The 19,192-nt window shown below is 44.2% G+C and overlaps 1 non-coding gene across 1 annotated transcript; it reads left to right on the plus strand.

The window, feature by feature from the left end:
• Positions 1-17,775: 17,775 nt before the first annotated feature.
• Positions 17,776-17,857, plus strand: TRNAS-AGA (transfer RNA serine (anticodon AGA)). The gene has a single exon. It is a non-coding gene; the product is annotated as a tRNA-Ser (tRNA).
• Positions 17,858-19,192: the final 1,335 nt, after the last annotated feature.

The raw sequence follows: 19,192 nt of genomic DNA on the forward strand, positions 1-19,192 counted from the left end.
TCATCATCAATCATCATAACTCCTGTTTTCCACCACGGATTTCCTGAAAAGCAAATGCAATCAAGATTAGACTGTCGCAGCAGTGCTTCGACAGAGACCCCGGCCGCAACCCACCCACGAACAGCAGGAAGCCCCCCAAAACGCTACATTGAGCAAGATGTCAGAAGAAATAGCAAAAAAAAAGGCTGTTCCTTATGGATTTTGTCCAAAACACTTCTATCCGGTATTAGACCTTCCCAGGAATGCCCCAGGCAAGACCCGCCAACCCACCCGCAAAAAAACACCCGACAACACCCCCAAACAGCGAAAAAGCTAAATCTCATACTTACAATGTCTCTCGGCCTTCGGTCCAAACGCAGCGCTGTGCAGCTAGGTCATCATCATCATCAATCATCATAACTCCTGTTTTCCACCACGGATTTCCTGAAAAGCAAATGCAATCAAGATTAGACTGTCGCAGCAGTGCTTCGACAGAGACCCCGGCCGCAACCCACCCACGAACAGCAGGAAGCCCCCCAAAACGCTACATTGAGCAAGATGTCAGAAGAAATAGCAAAAAAAAAGGCTGTTCCTTATGGATTTTGTCCAAAACACTTCTATCCGGTATTAGACCTTCCCAGGAATGCCCCAGGCAAGACCCGCCAACCCACCCGCAAAAAAACACCCGACAACACCCCCAAACAGCGAAAAAGCTAAATCTCATACTTACAATATCTCTCGGCCTTCGGTCCAAATGCGGCGCTGTTCAGCTAGGTCATCATCATCAATCATCATAACTCCTGTTTTCCACCACGGATTTCCTGAAAAGCAAATGCAATCAAGATTAGACTGTCGCAGGCTCGCAGCAGTGCTTCGACAGACACCAAAAATTACCCACAAACACCCGGAACCCCGCCAAAGAGCACCTCAAAGGCAAGCAAGTCAGCAAAAACGGCAAGAAATTTCCACCTCATATTTGGTCCAAAACACTTTTGTCCATTATTAGAGCTTCACAGCAATGGGCCCAAATCCGTCAACTCACCCGCAAAGAAGTACAACACCCCCACAAGTGCTGAGTCTTTCTTCATTGGGCGTAATCCAGCACTCTGCTTGGAGGGAAATCGCAGTCTGGAGGAGGAGGATAGAGGAGCATGTTCTTCAGAACTTGTGAACCTGAGGAATGTAGACTGCGGCACCTTCAAATCAATAAGCAAACAAGTGAAGACAGTTCTGATGATGGTCTTGTTTTTGGGATTAGGTGATTAAAGTTTGAATTAAATTAACTGTGCAAAACAAAGAAAGAGAGACACAAAGCACACAGGAATAAAAGTGAAAAGGACGAAAAAGAAAGTTCTTGATTGATTGTCTCATTTTCAGGGCTCGGTGTCAGGGAATAAGAACAAGATTTCGTCATCATACTCTGCGAATTCAGGCTGGATGAGGTCAGTGCCACCGAACAGAGAACAAATCCCCTCATCTACGTTGCCGTCCTCCTCGTCTTCATGCGGCGTGCTTTCTCGTACTTTGTAATCTGGTGGTATGAGGTGCTGATTCATCTTGATCATTGTCAGCCGCTCCACATTTTTGGGCGAGAGGCGGCTCCGTTTGGGAGTTACAATGCCACCAGCAGCACTGAAAACACGTTCAGAAGACACACTTGCGAGTGGGCAAGACAAATAGTTTATAGCCAGGTTGAAGAGCTGTGGCCACAGTTGTTTTTTGCCATGCCAATACTGCAATGGCTCATCATTAAGAAAGACCTCTGTTGAGTCATTCAGATAGTCCTGCACCATCGACTCAAGGTCATCAACGGTTCCTCCACTTTGCTTACTTTTTGCTGTGGCTGTGACATTTTTTCGAGAACCATACCCAAGCAAACTTAGCCAATCCTCTACAACAGCCACTGTTTTTGTTGTGTGTGGTGCAGATGATCCAGTTGCCGGTGTCTTTAACGGCTGAGAGGTCACTTGTGCCCCAGCCACAGGTGCAAAAGTGGATTCTTGTGACTGGGGATGGCCTGCTGATGCTGATGCTGATGTACTGGCTTCTCCTTCAATAACCTGCCGTTCTTTTTCATACCTCTTGGCTGACCAGGCTAACCAATGTTTGTACTTTTGAACATCTGCATCAGCAAAAGGAAAGAATGCTTCGCCTGCCAGCGCCTTTTTGTAGCGTGGATCCAGAATAGTAGCACAAATGTAATGCTGATCTGACTTGATCTTTTCAAGACGTTCATCACCACGTAGGCGCTCTAATAATTTCTCAGACAAAATAAAATGGTCTTTTTTTTTTCATCTTTTTCAAACTCAGAAGACACCGCCATCAGTTGGTGCTCCAGCATGCACAACAATGGGATAGCTTTTCCCAAATTACAGTCCTCCTGGCTGACTGCACGCGTGAAGAACTCAAAAGGACGAAGCATGTCTGTCAGGCTTTTAACTATGTCCCATTGCGCCGCACTCATCCGCAGGGCCTCCTTCTGAGATGTACCCTCTGTGAAGAAATAGTGATCGAGTACCGTATACTGCTCATACAGACGCTCAAGCATGTAGAAGGTTGAGTTCCAACGTGTTGCCACCTCCTGGATGAGTGCTTTCACTGGCATTCCACGTATAAATAGCAGTCTCCGCAGATGCTTCCGGGCCTTAAAAGAATGGCTGAAATGGTTGCACATTTTGCGGCAGGTGGCCATTACCTCGAACGCTGTACTCTGTTTATCCATCAAGAATTTTTGAACTACCAGGTTGATACAGTGCGCCAAACACGGCACTCTAACATGGTCACCCTTCAACATGGCCTTACCTACATTGGCGCCATTATCCGTGGAAACATAACCAATCTTGAGTTTTAGGGGGGATAGCATTTTCAACACCTTTTTGTTAAACTCTTCCAAAAGGTTTTCTGCTGTGTGACTTTTCTCCAAGCCAAACATGGCTAGTGTTGCATGTTTCCGAGCAGCTTTGAAAACTTTGTCCGGGTCAACACCTGCGTTTAGCTTTGCTATAACACCTGAAAAAGAGACCCAGTGTGCAGTGATGCACATGTAATCAGCGCCTGCGCCACTGGTCCACATGTCTGTTGTCAGATGTATTGTGTGAACAGCACTCTTCTGCAAAGCTGCCCCAATCGCCTCCAGCACATCTTCATGTAGTGCTGGAACCACAACTCTGGCAAAATAGAACCAGCTCGGAACCTTCCATTTAGGGCAGAGCGTTGCCACTAATTCAAGAAAACCTACCGCTTCTACAAAAGAAAAAGGTAGAAGGTCCACAGCTAGCATTTTAGCCAGCTTAGTGTTATACAGACGCGTCAGTGGGTGGTTGCGTTCATATGGCACGTCTGAAGTAAGCATTGTTCTAATGTTGCCCTGGACCAAGCATTTACGGGCTGATAATGACTTCGTTGACCCAATTTTGCTCGCTGGTGAACTTTTGTGCGTTGGTGTCTCACTCACTCCAACACTCTTAGTGTGCCTCACATTGGGTGTGCTGCTGACAGGGGTACTGGGTGTGAGGGAAGTGTTTGACACGTCTTCTTCCTGCTCGTCATCATCAGATGAAACATCAACGTTTCCTTGAATTTGGCCTTTCTTGATTGCATCTAGGTGCGCAAACCATTTGACAGTGTGCTGTCTCCTAAGATGACCTCTCTGGCCTCCGGTACCATAGTTGGTACCTGGCTTACCGCGACTAACTGCTTGCTTACAAATGGTACAAATGGCAAACTTTGGATTTTTTGGACAAACAGTAAAGAAGTCCCAAACTGGGGACTTGAAGTGTCTGTGGGACATGGAGGAGGCGGCGATACTGGTGGTGGTGGTCATGAAGCTAATGCCAGATGAAGTGGAGGATGTGGATTGCCCAACTTTTGTACGTTTTGCACTTTCACCGCCACTAATTAAGGTCGAGGTTGACGGAGGTCTCTTCTTGCCAGAAAGAAATATGGAAGCGGGACGAGTTGGTGTACTACTTAACTCCAATGATTGTGGTGTTTCCACTGCCTCCTCATCGACAACATCATCATCATCATCACGCTCAGCAGCTCTTCGGGCTAGGGTCAAAATGTCTGTTTGCTGCATGCCCGCTGGGGCTGCAGTGACCTTTATGATGACTGGGTCGTTGTTGGCAGAGTCTTCATCAGCAGCAGTATCCGCCACTTCTTGTTGAGACTCATCACACTCCATAACTCTGAGACTTTGGACGAGCTTCCTTTTACGCTTAACTACCTGTGTTGGATCATGGTGTGCCTCACTCTCAGACGGCTGTGGTGCTGGTTCCCAAGTTTGATCCGTATCATCAGAAGGAGGTGTGCTTGAAGAGGATGTAGACACCACCCTTGATCTCTTCCTTGCTAGGGGTGTGGAAGACAATGAAGGATCATCAGGAGGAGTGGCTTCCTCAAATGATACCTCGCCTTGATTGTCGATTTCCTGATGTGCCCCTACTTCGGGAGGAACAACTATTGTGGGCACTTGTTGTGACCCTCCATGCACCTCTGCTTGCACATCTCCTTGCGCTGCCTCTCCTTCCACATGTACTTGGGCTTGTACTTGCACATGTGATTGTTGTTGCGGCTGTGGTTGTTCAACACTCATCAGATGAGCTGCAACAACCTGTGTTGATTGAGGGACATTGCTGCTGCTTTCTTGCGATGAGCCAACATCACTGGTCGATGGTGATTGAAGAACTATACTGGCTGCCTCTGCAGCACTCAAGGGCTTGGACTTAAGTTGGCGTGGTGGTGGTGGTGGCACTGAGCCCAATGGAGCGGGGGTGCTGCTGCCAGCTTGGTCCCCAGCAGATCCCGCTGCTGCTGCTGCAGGCATACTTTTTTTTTTACTCCCAAAAAAAGGGGCGGGCGGCACACCAGTGTCCTTGGTAACTTGCTTCTTCTGCTCCTTACTGGCACCTTTCTTGCTAGAGGAGCTACGGGTTACTTTTTTTGGGGCCATCTTCTTCAGAGCAGGTCAGCAGGCAGCAGTTGCACGAGTTGCAGAGGGTTCTGTGTCCAGACGTGACGTCGCGTGACGTTATGCTGCACACACCGCTGCAGGACTTCTTCCTGGCACTGGTGGTTCTCTTGAGTCTTCTTGTGCACCTAAAAGCAATGGAAGACAGAGGAACATCAGTTCAGTTATACACCCCAAAAAATCGACAAAACACAGAAAAATGAGCACAATCCCATGCCATCCATGATGTTTACATTGAAGACACCCCACAGAAAGACTAGGGACATGCAAGTATGCAACACTCACTACCCCTGGGCATAATGGATGAAAAGTAGGCAAAATAAGTGCAGGCCTCAGACACTGTCTCTCCTCAAAATGGCCCCCTTACACCCCAAGCACATGTTGCTTGTACCAGCCAGCACTCAAGATGGCCACCACCACCACCCACATGGCCAGTCCACATCAACAGTACACCCCCAAAAAACAGAAAAACAGCCAGAAATCACCACAATCCAATGCCATCCATGATGTTTACATCAAAGAGAGTGAGACCACACCACAGGCACACTCAGTCCATGCACCACCACCACCCCTGGGCAAGCAAAAGGCCACACCAGCAGCCCCCCAAAAACGACAAAAAACAATAAAATAAGCACAATCCCAGCCCATCCATGGCCTCAATTATGTTTAAATTCAAGAAGACACCCCTCAGAAACACTAGGCCCATGCAACACTCACTACCCCTGGGCATAAGGGATGAAAAGTAGGCAAAATAAGTGCAGGCCTCAGACACTGCCTCTCCTCAAAATGGCCCCCTTACACCCCAAGCACATGTTGCCTATACCAGCCAGCACTCAAGATGGCCACCACCACCACCCACATGGCCAGTCCACATCAACAGTACACCCCCAAAAAACAGAAAAACAGCCAGAAATCACCACAATTCAATGCCATCCATGATGTTTACATCAAAGAGAGTGAGACCACACCACAGGCACACTCAGTCCATGCACCACCACCACCCCTGGGCAAGCAAAAGGCCACACCAGCAGCCCCCCAAAAACGACAGAAAACAATAAAATAAGCACAATCCCAGCCCATCCATGGCCTCAATTATGTTTAAATTCAAGAAGACACCCCACAGAAAGACTAGGCCCATGCAACACTCACCACCCCTGGGCAAAGGGCCACACCAGCAGGCCCAAAAAAACGACAAAAAACAATAAAATCTGCACAATCCCAGCCCATCCATGGCCTCAATGGTGTTTAAATTCAAGAAGACACCCCTCAGAAACACCAGGCCCATGCAACACTCACTACCCCTGGGCATAAGGGATGAAAAGTAGGCAAAATAAGTGCAGGCCTCAGACACTGCCTCTCCTCAAAATGGCCCCCTTACACCCCAAGCACATGTTGCCTGTACCAGCCAGCACTCAAGATGGCCACCACCACCACCCACATGGCCAGTCCACATCAACAGTACACCCCCAAAAAACAGAAAAACAGCCAGAAATCATCACAATCCAATGCCATCCATGATGTTTACATCAAAGAGAGTGAGACCACACCACAGGCACACTCAGTCCATGCACCACCACCACCCCATGGCAAGCAAAAGGCCACACCAGCATCCCCCCAAAAACGACAGAAAACAATAAAATAAGCACAATCCCAGCCCATCCATGGCCTCAATTATGTTTAAATTCAAGAAGACACCCCACAGAAAGACTAGGCCCATGCAACACTCACCACCCCTGGGCAAAGGGCCACACCAGCAGGCCCAAAAAAACGACAAAAAACAATAAAATCTGCACAATCCCAGCCCATCCATGGCCTCAATAGAGTTTAAATTCAAGAAGACACCCCTCAGGAACACTAGGCCCATGCAACACTCACTACCCCTGGGCATAAGGGATGAAAAGTAGGCAAAATAAGTGCAGGCCTCAGACACTGCCTCTCCTCAAAATGGCCCCCTTATACCCCAAGCACATGTTGCCTGTACCAGCCAGCACTCAAGATGGCCACCACCACCACCCACATGGCCAGTCCACATCAACAGTACACCCCCAAAAAACAGAAAAACAGCCAGAAATCACCACAATCCAATGCCATCCATGATGTTTACATCAAAGAGAGTGAGACCACACCACAGGCACACTCAGTCCATGCACCACCACCACCCCTGGGCAAGCAAAAGGCCACACCAGCAGCCCCCCAAAAACGACAAAAAACAATAAAATAAGCACAATCCCAGCCCATCCATGGCCTCAATTATGTTTAAATTCAAGAAGACACCCCACAGAAAGACTAGGCCCATGCAACACTCACCACCCCTGGGCAAAGGGCCCCACCAGCAGGCCCAAAAAAACGACAAAAATCAGCACAATCCCAGCCCATCCATGGCCTCAATGGTGTTTAAATTCAACAAAACAGTTGTATCATGCACCCATAACCAACCCTGGTCCTACTGGATACTGTGGCTACCCACAATATAATTTATTTAATTTTCTGAAAAAGTTCCAAAATTGTACTTGCAGCAACTGTAATGCCCCAAACAAACTTACTTGTGAAAGTTGATTTCTAATCCAAAAGTGATCCAAAGACAGTCAAAAAGGCCTCAAATCCAAATATCCAGCAGCACCCACAAAAAGTAATCCTTCCAGCTCCAGATCCAAATGAAAGTGACCAGGAGATGGACAAAGCACTGGGAGGAGCCTGCTGGACAGGAACAGGAAGTTGGAGACTGTGGGGCACTTCCTTCCTCCCCCCCCCCCAAATGGACTCCTTGCAAAAAGAAAGGCCATGCAAATGTCAACCTGAGGAGTGATTCTGATAAAAATCATCATTTTCTGAAGGTTTATCCTGTTTGCTGGTGATTTTCTTGTGCGAAATTGCAAAATCTCTACTTCGCAAGTGCGAGATTGTTCCTTTCCGCCGCAACTACGTGTTCGCAATTGCGAACTCTCGCGAGATGTGCTGTGCAAGGTGGCAAGCCGCGATTACGTATTCGCGGGAGCCAAACTCCCGCGGGAACACGCAGCAAGATCCAAAATGGCGCAGCACTCTCAAAATATGATAGAGAAAAACAACTCGGCAAACGCTAAATGACGGAAAGTGAACGCCGTGCACCACGCCGCGCGCCGCAACCAAGCAAAAAATCCGCCGCGAGCGGATTCACGGATTTTCGACAAATTCGCGAGCGTTCGCGGATTGCGAATTTGCCGAAAATCCGAAAAATCCGCGAGCGGAGCGGATTTTACGCCCATGCTTACAAAATAGCCAAACGATCTTTGATATCAAAGCTTTTTTCCTTCACCACTGAAGTCTGACTGTCGAGGTCTAAGACTAATATCCTAGTTCCAAATAATAATTCGTACGGACTGAATCCCTTCAGAGAATTTCTTGGCAGGTTATTTAGACTACGTTGGACACTTATTAGATGTTTGACCCACCCAGCTCCCGAACCTAATATCCTTTCTGTTATAGATAGCTTTATGCCTTGGTTTTTTCTTTACACCATCCCGTATCCCTCAGGAAGGAAGTGAGAAGAGTCCCGCTGTGCTATGCTCATTTGGCCATGTTTCCCCTCACGCTGGAGGGCTAGAGTGAAAACAATGGTCAAACGTAGCATGCTCTTAGCGTATATGCCATTTAGACTCGCAAATCTTTGTATAACAGTCCAGACGTCAGCCGAGTGCTGGTGATCTACATTATAAGTGGAAACTAGCCTGTATATGTTAATCGGACGCTTTGCTTTTTACTGTTGATCTTTTCTGGAGTGAAACGACACGGTATTACACCGTTTCTCTCACCACTGCGATTTCTGTTACAGTTTGGGCAGTTCTTTACAAAAATGGTATGATGCAGGCTCATGCCTGGCCACCAGTACCTTGATTGTAATTCTTCCAGAGAATCTTTTAGTTTGAGGTGTCTTAGACCCTCGCCCATATGCGCGTCTGCTATTAACAAGTTTCTCCTGTCCATGTTTGGAATCACTCTATCTCCCACTCCAGGGATTCGAGCAAAAGGGACGGAGTTTGCATCGATTATGTATGTATAATTGAGTGGATAGTTGATCGGTAGCGCTGAGCAGTCGCCTTTTGATGACGTTTTCACCGCCAGCACTGTTTCACCGTCAATATACTTCACTGTACGCTTTTTTCTAGCTACGGAAGCCGATTTAGTTGCTACCGCTGTGGCTGTCTCAGCCAATGAATTCCCTGCAACGTGAACGCCATCACGCTGATGACTCAGTGAGTGTGTCACGTGAGTCTTTGGTAGTTCTTTTTGTAAAAGAGCTATTTGTTCCCAAAGCAGTTTTTGCTTTATTGTTGCACCTGTGTCATCTTTGTAACCGTTTTGAATCCATGTCTGCAAATCGTTGTTATATGATTTGACGCAGTAATATGAATCGGACACTATAAGTGTCGGGAATTTGCGATCCGCATTATCTAGCGCCATTTTCAATGCTATTATTTCAGTCTGTTGTTCTGAATTAGTTTCTACTGAGTGTGTTTTTGTTAATAGAGGTCTTAGTTTACCTCCGCGCCACACTTCTTTTGTAATCTCACATGTGGGGTTGTATGCTTGTTCTCCCCAAACGGAGGGTTGAGCATGTCCGTCTGTATAGATTACACAAGCGTATTGTCGTAAGGGCAGAATGTCGATTGGCAGAGGGAATGTTCTTTCATATTCTAGATTTTTTAGTTCCTCTAGTTCTGGATCAAAGTAGTAGTATACTTTGTCCGTTGTAATTGAATTCACCCATTGTATCCATTCTGGATTCAATGTTGTTGTTGGTAAATTACACGGTGTTGTTAATGCCTCAAAGGCTGATTCTGCTGTTCTGACTGTGATACGTCTACCGTCAGCTCGATCTTTTTCTGTAGCTATTGCGGTTTGAACTGCATGAACAATTTTTTCTTTAATGCTGAACTTCTTTTCAGCTTCTGTGTACAAGTGTGATTTGAATGCAATCGGTACCTTTTCTCCCTCATTAGAGGTCAGGTATGTGAATCCGCATCTTCCTGGGATGACTCGAATCACAAGATTGCGTGTGTTATCACGTGTATCTAATTTTGTTTTAATTAACATGTCTGTTTGTAAGGATCTCAAAATTTCTGTGTGTATTTGAGTCCAATTGGTTCTTTTAAAATCTGGTTTTATTAGATCATAAAGGGGTTTGACCCTTTCTGCGTAATTTGCAATGTATGTTCTTCCGAAATTTAGGAAGCCTAGAATTGACTGTAGGTTTTTTAGTGTTCTAGGTGCTTGGAGTACGGCACATTTCTCTAGGAAATTGTCAGCCAGGCTTTTGCCTTCACTTGATAATTCATATCCTAAGAACAGGACTGTTAGATGGGCAATTCTGGATTTTTTAAAGTTGAATTTGTAACCCTCTGCTGCGAACCCAAGTATTATGGTGTTCACTCTCTTCAAGTGAGTATCCAAGTCATCATCTGTTAAGTATATGTCGTCGACATACGATAATGCTTCGTCATCATATGTTTGTAGTAATTCTGTTACTCTTGCTGAGAATACCCCTGGGCTATTCTTGTACCCCTGGGCTAACCGGCAGAATTGTTTTTGAGTGCCATTTATTGAGAACGCAGACAAATATCTGCTCTCTGGTGCTATGTTTTGACAAAAGAATCCATTAGAGATGTCTAATGTTGTTTTGTATTTTTTGCGCACTATGTTATTCATTAGTGCAGCACTATGCGAGTTTTGCACTGCAAAAGTTTTGCAACATGAGTTAAGGTGTCGGTAATCCAAAACTAGACGATATGAATTGTCTGGTTTGGAGACTGGAAACAAAGGGTTGTTCATTTGTGAGGTGCAAGTTTCAATCACCCCCTGGTATTTTAATTGATCTAGAATTTCTTTTACCTGTTTTTTAGCTTCTTGCTTAATTGGGTACTGTCTTTGTGCAGTAGGTTGTGATTTTAACTGGATTTTGTGAGGAGGAGAGTCCTCATCCCATCCTACATGATTTTTATATAAAGCAGGAGCTAGAGCTACTGCCCACTTTCTGGCAAGTGTATATTTTTTATGAATTGGGATATGATTTGAGAAGGCAGGCATAATTATTTCTTCGCCATGAGGGCACTCCCTGACAAACTCTGGTGGCCAGTCTTTTTCAGCTAGAAGGATGTCATAGCCCTTGGAGAGATTATCCCAAAATAGTCCCCTTATTTTTCTAGTCTTATCCCCTTCTATACGTAATGTTATTTCATATATTTTGTGAGGTTTTCTAACTCTGGTGTCTGCAGTTTCCACTTGAAGATATTCATTTGTGTCCACTGTCTCCAGATGATTCATAAGGACTTTGCGAGCTATGCTCACTTCTGCTGCGCTGTCTAGCATTGTCTGAGCCCATTCTCCGTTTTTCAGTTGTGTCCTCAGTATTCTCGGCATTGTTAACTACTTTAATACTGGCTACCTTCTTTTTTGGAAATTGTAATTTCTTTTTTAGATGAGCAGGTTCCTTGTCTTTGGACTTGGCGTGCTCTTCTCTTTGTTCTGATCGTCCTCTTCTTTCCGATTTCCGCGAGGAAGTCTGAAAAGATTGAGAGGGACGTGTATCAATGTCTTGATATCTATCAGGCTTCTTTATATTATCCCTATTTCTAAGGTTATATCTTTTCCCAGAGGGGTCACTTTGGGGTGACCTGTGTCTTTGGTTCGGAGATTTTTCTCTCCGCCTAGGAGACCTTCCTCTGGACTGGAATTTCTTTTCTTTAGGATTGGATTGTTTGTTTCCATCCCAGCTCTTTTTTTGTGATGTTGAATTATTGTTAAAAAATATTTTTTCAGGACTTTCAATCAGTTGTGGTTTTACTGGTATTCCACCTAAACTATCTCTACCTAGTTCCTCATAGGATTTTTCTATAATTCTGGCAATTTCAGCTGGTTGGTCTGCTATATCTGACTCCTTTAACCTCTGGCGGATCGCCACGTTTGCTGCTTCTCCCTTCATGTTGGCTAATAATATAGCCGAGACCTGCTTGAAGTCTTTTAGTAATTTCATACCAAGAGTTAAAGCTGGTTCTGGACCGTATTCGTCTTGAATTTGTTTTAGCACATCTGGTATTACCGAAATGGATGGAACACCGTGCGTTTTTGTGTAGATGGAAGCAAAGACTGTACCCCAAGTGTCACAGTCCTCCACGTGTGGTGCGATTCCCATTGGAAGACAGATAGTCAGAATCCTGTGTTTTTCTAACGGGGTGGTGTCTGGAAACACCGCCTCTATTTGGGTGATTTTTTGTGCTAACCAGAATGGTATTTGTTCCCGTTTAGCTGGTACTTTACCTAGGCAGGATTGTATGTTCTGTGGTGTAATTTTATTTGTGTTCCCCTGGTGAGGGGTCAGCTGTGGAATTTTAATTGCTGGTTGAATTGTTGAAGTCCGCATCACATATTGGACTAATTGTCTATGTACTTTTATTAATTGTTTTAGCTGTGTTAAAAGCTCTGGTGCAGGCATTCTTTCGATGTCTGGATGTGGTGTGTATCCGGCTAGGACCGGCCACCTTGCTCCTGGTCTACCTAAGGGACCGAGCCTGGTGATGTGATTATTATGTTTTAGGGCGCCATTAAATAAGAGCAGGTGCTCTTGAAATTTAAGTGGTACTTCCACCTCCTCGAAAGGAGTGTACTCATTAGGAGGTTCCTCTGTTTTGTAATAGTGGAAGTACTTTGTTACAGCATTTGCTGCTGGAAAATGTATCCATGAATAGTATACCTCTGTCTGCCGATATTCGTTTGCCTCTATTACGAATATGACTGTGCCACCTCTAGGTGTCAGTCCATTTTCTATAAGTTTTAAGGTTATAGATCTCCTTTTGATGACCGGGATGAGTATTATATCCGGGTCTGTTTCTTGCATAGTATTATCAGCTGCTACTATTTCAGCTGCTAATCTAGCTGTCTCTCTTTCTTCATCACTGTCTACCATTTTACCGACAGGAAGGTTATTACTTTTGTTTGCAGATCAGGTTTCTTATGGAAACAAAGATTAGATGCACAATATTTTGGAACAGTGTATCCTTCAACGTTGACTAAACCAAGTACCATACATAGGAGTTTCCTCCTGCGAGGTTTGGCGGATATTACCTTTCACCCACTCCAGACGTCTTTGGAGTATTATGGGAAAAAAGGGGTCTGAGTGAAAAAGCACGACTGAGTTACTCTAAATGTCTTACGTTAGTTTTATCACCCTTCCAAATACGTTGGGCGCCATGTAGTGTAGTTCCTATTATCCCAATAGGCTCTGCGCATTGGAATAATACCTTCAATAGTATAGGCCTAGACCAGACGTTAACTAGGTCTACTACTGTCGTTATTAGACTTAAAGTTTGGGGTTTGCCAGCTAGCTCAGAGTTCACTAGAAACTTTCTCGAATAGGCAAGGAGGAGTTGAACCTCCCTGGATAGACAAGAAGGGATTTAGTTTCTGACAACCATAGAACATGACAACTTTGCTCTCCCCTAATCAAGAGTGTATCTCTAGAGTCGTGTGAAAACAAAAGACGACTTATTTTACTCAGTCAGTACGTGCATTCTTAGTCTCACCAGATTGTAGAGAAAAGGAAGAGACGGGCGTGTTTAATAAAAGATGTTATTTATTGATCAGTCTCTTCTGTCATACAAGAGAAATGGATCGATATTATTGCAATACTTATGGTTAAGTAAAGTGCATACATTAAAAGCAGAAGTATAAAATAATACTGTAAAAACATTGATATGGTTTCTAAGCCATATGAAGGTTTAAAATTAATAAAATGAATACATACACGTATACATTTGACTAATCGTACTCAACTGGTGTTTCTAACTACGCCTACCCCGTGTACCTGACCTAAGCCTAATACGTGGGCGGGGATAGAAAGTTACAGTTTAAGTTAAGTTTGTTTTGCCAAGTGACTGACTAAAGAATTCTCTGCAAGGGGTTATTCAGTTCTGTACCTGGAATCTAGGATGAATGAGGGATGGTATCTCTCGTCTCTGGTCTCGATATTCCAGGCTGCCTGCGAGGGCTACCCGGAAGCGCCGGAGCTGGATTTCTCGGCAGGAGAAAAGGCAGCTTCTTGTTCTCAGCGCGTCAGGAAGGCGGGGCTGCGCCAGCGGGGTCTGCTCTGCTCTGGGCTTCGGCAAGTCTGGCTGCTCCGATCTCGTCACCACCGCGTGTGTTTGCATAGCGCAATATCGGTAATATTTATACCTTTAAGGTGCCGAGATTGACGTAAGGATGGACATAGATACGTCAATAAGGATGTCATACGACCTGGTCGTTAGCACATTCTTTTGCTGAAGTTCTCGGTGAAATCAAAACAATGGCCGCAGGGTTTTTCCCAGGTCTGTCATAGGTTTGATTTGTTTTGAGAACTCCGTATGCCTTATCAGGGGCTGGAGGAATATCGCTTGTCTAATTAGATGGCAAGCGTTATGACCTAATCAGATAACACGTTCCTGTGCCGTAGTGTGGCTTAATCAGATAACGGTTCCTGCATCATGGGGGTTTTCTGCCTCATGGGATGGCTGCTAGTTAACTTGTTAACCAGAATAGGGTCAGGAATAGGGGGATCGATACAGAACCTATAGGAATACATCACAACGGCATTTTGGTTGGCAATGTCACGGCAGTTGGGTTTTTCTTTTACAGAATTACCAAATGTACCAGTTGTTTTTGTAAAATGTCTATTAAAAACAGATCCTTTAAAATATTTAAACAATCTAACGACAAATTATTTAAACACACATGATTATAAGATGTAGCCTTATTTTTGTTTTTAGGAGAGAACGTGCCTGCTGAAAAAAACATTATTTTTAAAAAGTGCATTGCAGAATATCAGGAATTTGCTGTGGGACACCTTGAAAACTTTCATACAGATTATTTGCACAAAACTTACAGTCAGTTGTTGTGGCCGAGTGGTTAAGGAGAAGGACTAGAAATCCATTGGGGTCCCCCCGCGCAGGTCCGAATCCTGCCAACAACGAGAAACTTTTTAACATCGGCTACAATTTCAGAAGTTAACCTTTAGAATTTCTTCCATGTCAGTTTTATAAATAGGTGGCTTATTTTGGTGTCACTATTGCCCTTTCACATATTTATTATCGCTACCCCTTTCATATCTTTGCTATAACTCTCATCCTACATTAGCGCTGGTGCAAACACTTCTAATTATTATACCCTGGCTCTCTCAGTCATACCATTCATGCACTTGAAACTTACTTTACCAGTAAAAGAAGCAAATAGAAAAATAAAACAAAAGTGCTTGCTGGATTAGGCAAACACACTTCATAAAACTGCATTTTCTTTTCTATTCTCCCCGTGTTACAAGCTTAACTGCTCCCTGTTTAATTTCTCTTAGCCTGCTGTCCCAGGAAGAGAATTTTATCTACAGGCTCTTTCCGTGTTTTTTTCCTAGTCTTACTTTCCCTTTTCTTAGATTTGTAACTGTTCCTTTACCTGCTCTATTTAGGCGCCATTAATCTCATTTGAGCTCCTTGAACCTGCTGCTGTTTTCTCCACACCTCATACTGCCTTTTCCCTCTTTCTCTTTTTCTCTGAGGTTGGTGGCTACTTTCCAAAGCTTCTGATGCCCCAATGTTCCTTCATCTTGTTGTCAGACGTGAATTGGAAAAGCAACCAAATTAACAAGCCTTTACCACTCATACATGGCAGAGGTTTATACTTTAATTCAATGACCTAAGAAAAGCGTGTTGTGGGGCCCCTACGAGCCATGGTGCTTGCTTCATCATAATTAGGCACGCAGTCATTAGCCACAGCTCTGATCATGAGTCACTGAGGTCAGTTTCAATAATTCCTCAAAAACCTAACCATGCAGTCCCCCCTAACTGTGTAGTTATCTTGCTTTACTGCTGTTTGTGTGATTAGCTGGGAGGAGCTCACGGCAGCATCCTCCCTATAAAAGTGTAGATGGACCGCTCCTTAACTCTTTCTTGCTTCACATACAGATGGCTTGAGGAGGTACAGGGGAGATGCAGGTCTACTAGACAGAATAGAAGATCTGCGCCAGGTGTGTTTCTCTGCATTGGTGTCCCATCACAGGCCCACAAGTGTATGTGTGATCTTTGACTCCTGGCAGTTCACAAGCAGGCGGCCAGGAAACGGTTTCAGCCTATCAACCACTGAGGAGACAAAGCCTTTGTATAAGGAATGAGGAAGCAATGAACACATTCAGCCTATCACAGGAGTTCCCTGAGTGTTCCGAATTATAAATTCTCCATGTCACTGTATGTTATTGAGCCCAAGTAGCTTGCTGTGATCGTATAGTGGTTAGTACTCTGCGTTCTGGCCGCAGCAACCTCGGCTCGAATCCGAGTAACGGCATTGTGGTTGGCAATGTCACGGGAGTTGGGTTTTTCTTTTATAGAATTACCAAATGTACCAGTTGTTTTTGTAAAATGTCTATTAAAAACAGATCCTTTAAAATATTTAAACGATCTAACGACAAATTATTTAAACACACATGATTATAAGATGTAGCTATATTGTACCTACTGACATAAATTATCGTTCTTGAACCTATTTGCGGTGGGGGGAAATGGAGCTCTCCCCAATGCCATTCAGAATGCAGTTGCAGTTGAGTGACCTGTGTTGCGGCTGTCTAGAGGGAATGCACAAATGTAGCTGTCTCGCAGCCCAATCCAGACGTCAATTGGAGACAGGGTTTCAGGCAAATAGAGCAGTAAGTGCAGAGAAATGCTCACTCTCTAAAAATGGCATTTATAAAATAGTAAAGTTAAATCCAACCTCACCAGTAAATAGGATTTATCAATAAATAAATATAGCGTCTCCTCTCTGATATGGAATTAACCCCCAAAAAGTATAAGGGAATACCCAATGCTAACCTATGAGAGGGGTAGACCTCACTGTAGTGAAAATTGTAATAGACTGTTTGGTACTACCAGGACATGCAAACTACCACAGTACATGTCTTACCTTTTACTTACATAGCATGATGCCCCTAGGACTACCTAGGGCCTACCTTAGGGGTTAATTATATGTAATAAAATTGGAGTTTAAGGCTTGGCAAGTAGTTTTAAATGGCAAGTCGAAGTGGCAGTACACTGCAGCACAGGCACTGCAGTAGCAGGCTTGAGACAGGTTTGAAATGCTACTTCTTTGGGCGGCACAATCAGTCCCTGGGTATATGGTATACCACTTTACAAGGGGCTTTCAAGTCAATTAAATCTGTCAGTCAGGTATACTCCAATTACACACATGATTAGGGAAGAAGCACGTGCACTTCAGCACTGATTAGTAGCGATGAAGTGATCAGAGTCCTAAGGCCAACAAAAAGATACAGCAAAATGAGTAGGTGAAAAGCAATAAGGTAGGGTTGAGGCCACCTTAAGAATGCAAGGTCTAACAAAAACAAACTAAGGATAACATGAGTAAAACATCAGGTTTCTCTACGGCATTTGGTGAGACAAGTGTGCCTTCTTTTATGTTCCATAAATGCAATCTTTCCCTGACCCCTTTATTATATAGCTCTTCAAGTAAAAAAGATAATGCACTTACAAAGGAGCCTCAAATACTCAAAGATGGTAGACTTCTGTAATATGGGCCATAGACTAAAAGCAGCACGAAAACAGAGTGCAATAGGGTCCCAAAAACTTGAGTGCCACATGAGAGTATGCATGAAAGCCTATCCTTTTCCAAACTAGAGATATACTCATGCAATTTTTGTTTTTAGGAGAGAATGTGCCTGCTGAAAAAAACATTATTTTTAAAAAGTGCATTGCAGAATACCAGGAATTTGCTGTGGGACACCTTGAAAACTTTCATACAGATTATTTGCACAAAACTTACAGTCAGTTGTTGTGGCCTAGTGGTTAAGGTGATGGACTAGAAATCCATTGGGGTCTCCCCGCGCAGGTTCGAAGCCTGCCAACAACAAGAACATTTTTAACATCGGCTACAATTTCAGAAGTTAACCTTTAGAATTTCTTCCATGTCAGTTTTATAAATAGGTGGCTTATTTTGGTGTCACTATTGCCCTTTCACATATTTTTTATCGCTACCCCTTTCATATCTTTGCTATAATTCTCGTCCTACATTAGCGCTGGTGCAAACACTTCAAATTATTATACCCTGGCTCTCTCAGTCATACCATTCATGCACTTGAAACTTACTTTACCAATAAAAGAAGCAAATAGAAAAATAAAACAAAAGTGCTTGCTGGATTAGGCAAACACACTTCATAAAACTGCATTTTCTTTTCTATTCTCCCCGTGTTACAAGCTTAACTGCTCCCTGTGTAATTTCTCTTAGCCTGCTGTCCCAGGAAGAGAAATTTATCTACAGGCTCTTTCCGTTTTTTTTTCCTAGTCTTTCTTTCCCTTTTCTTAGATTTGTAACTGTTCCTTTATGTGCTCTATTTAGGCGCCATTAATCTCATTTGAGCTCCTTGTACCGGCTGCTGTTTTCTCCACACCTCATACTGCCTTTTCCCTCTTTCACTCTTTCTCTGAGGTTGGTGGCTACTTTCCAAAGCTTCTGATGCCCCAATGTTCCTTCATCTTGTTGTCAGACGTGAATTGGAAAAGCAACCAAATTAACACGCCTTTACCACTCATACATGGCAGAGGTTTATACTTTAATTCAATGAGCTAAGAAAAGAGTGTTGTGGGGCCCCTACGAGCCATGGTGCTTGCTTCATCATAATTAGGCACGCAGTCATTAGCCACAGCTCTGATCATGGGTCACTGAGGTCAGTTTCAATAATTCCTCAAAAACCTAACCATGCAGTCCCCCCTAACTGTGTAGTTATCTTGCTTTACTGCTGTTTGTGTGATTAGCTGGGAGGAGCTCACGGCAGCATCCTCCCTATAAAAGTGTAGATGGACCGCTCCTTAACTTTTTCTTGCTTCACATACAGATGGCTTGAGGAGGTACAGGGGAGATGCAGGTCTAATAGACAGAATAGAAGATCTGCGCCAGGTGTGTTTCTCTGCATTGGTGTCCCATCACAGGCCCACAAGTGTATGTGTGATCTTTGACTCCTGGCAGTTCACAAGCAGGCGGCCAGGAAACAGTTTCAGCCTATCAACCACTGAGGAGACAAAGCCTTTGTATAAGGAATGAGGAAGCAATGAACACATTCAGCCTATCACAGGAGTTCCCTGAGTGTTCCGAATTATAAATTCTCCATGTCACTGTATGCTATTGAGCCCAAGTAGCTCGCCGTGATCGTATAGTGGTTAGTACTCTGCGTTGTGGCTGCAGCAACCT

Source organism: Lissotriton helveticus, chromosome 12 (genome assembly GCF_964261635.1).
Source record: "Lissotriton helveticus chromosome 12, aLisHel1.1, whole genome shotgun sequence".
NCBI lineage: Eukaryota > Metazoa > Chordata > Amphibia > Caudata > Salamandridae > Lissotriton > Lissotriton helveticus.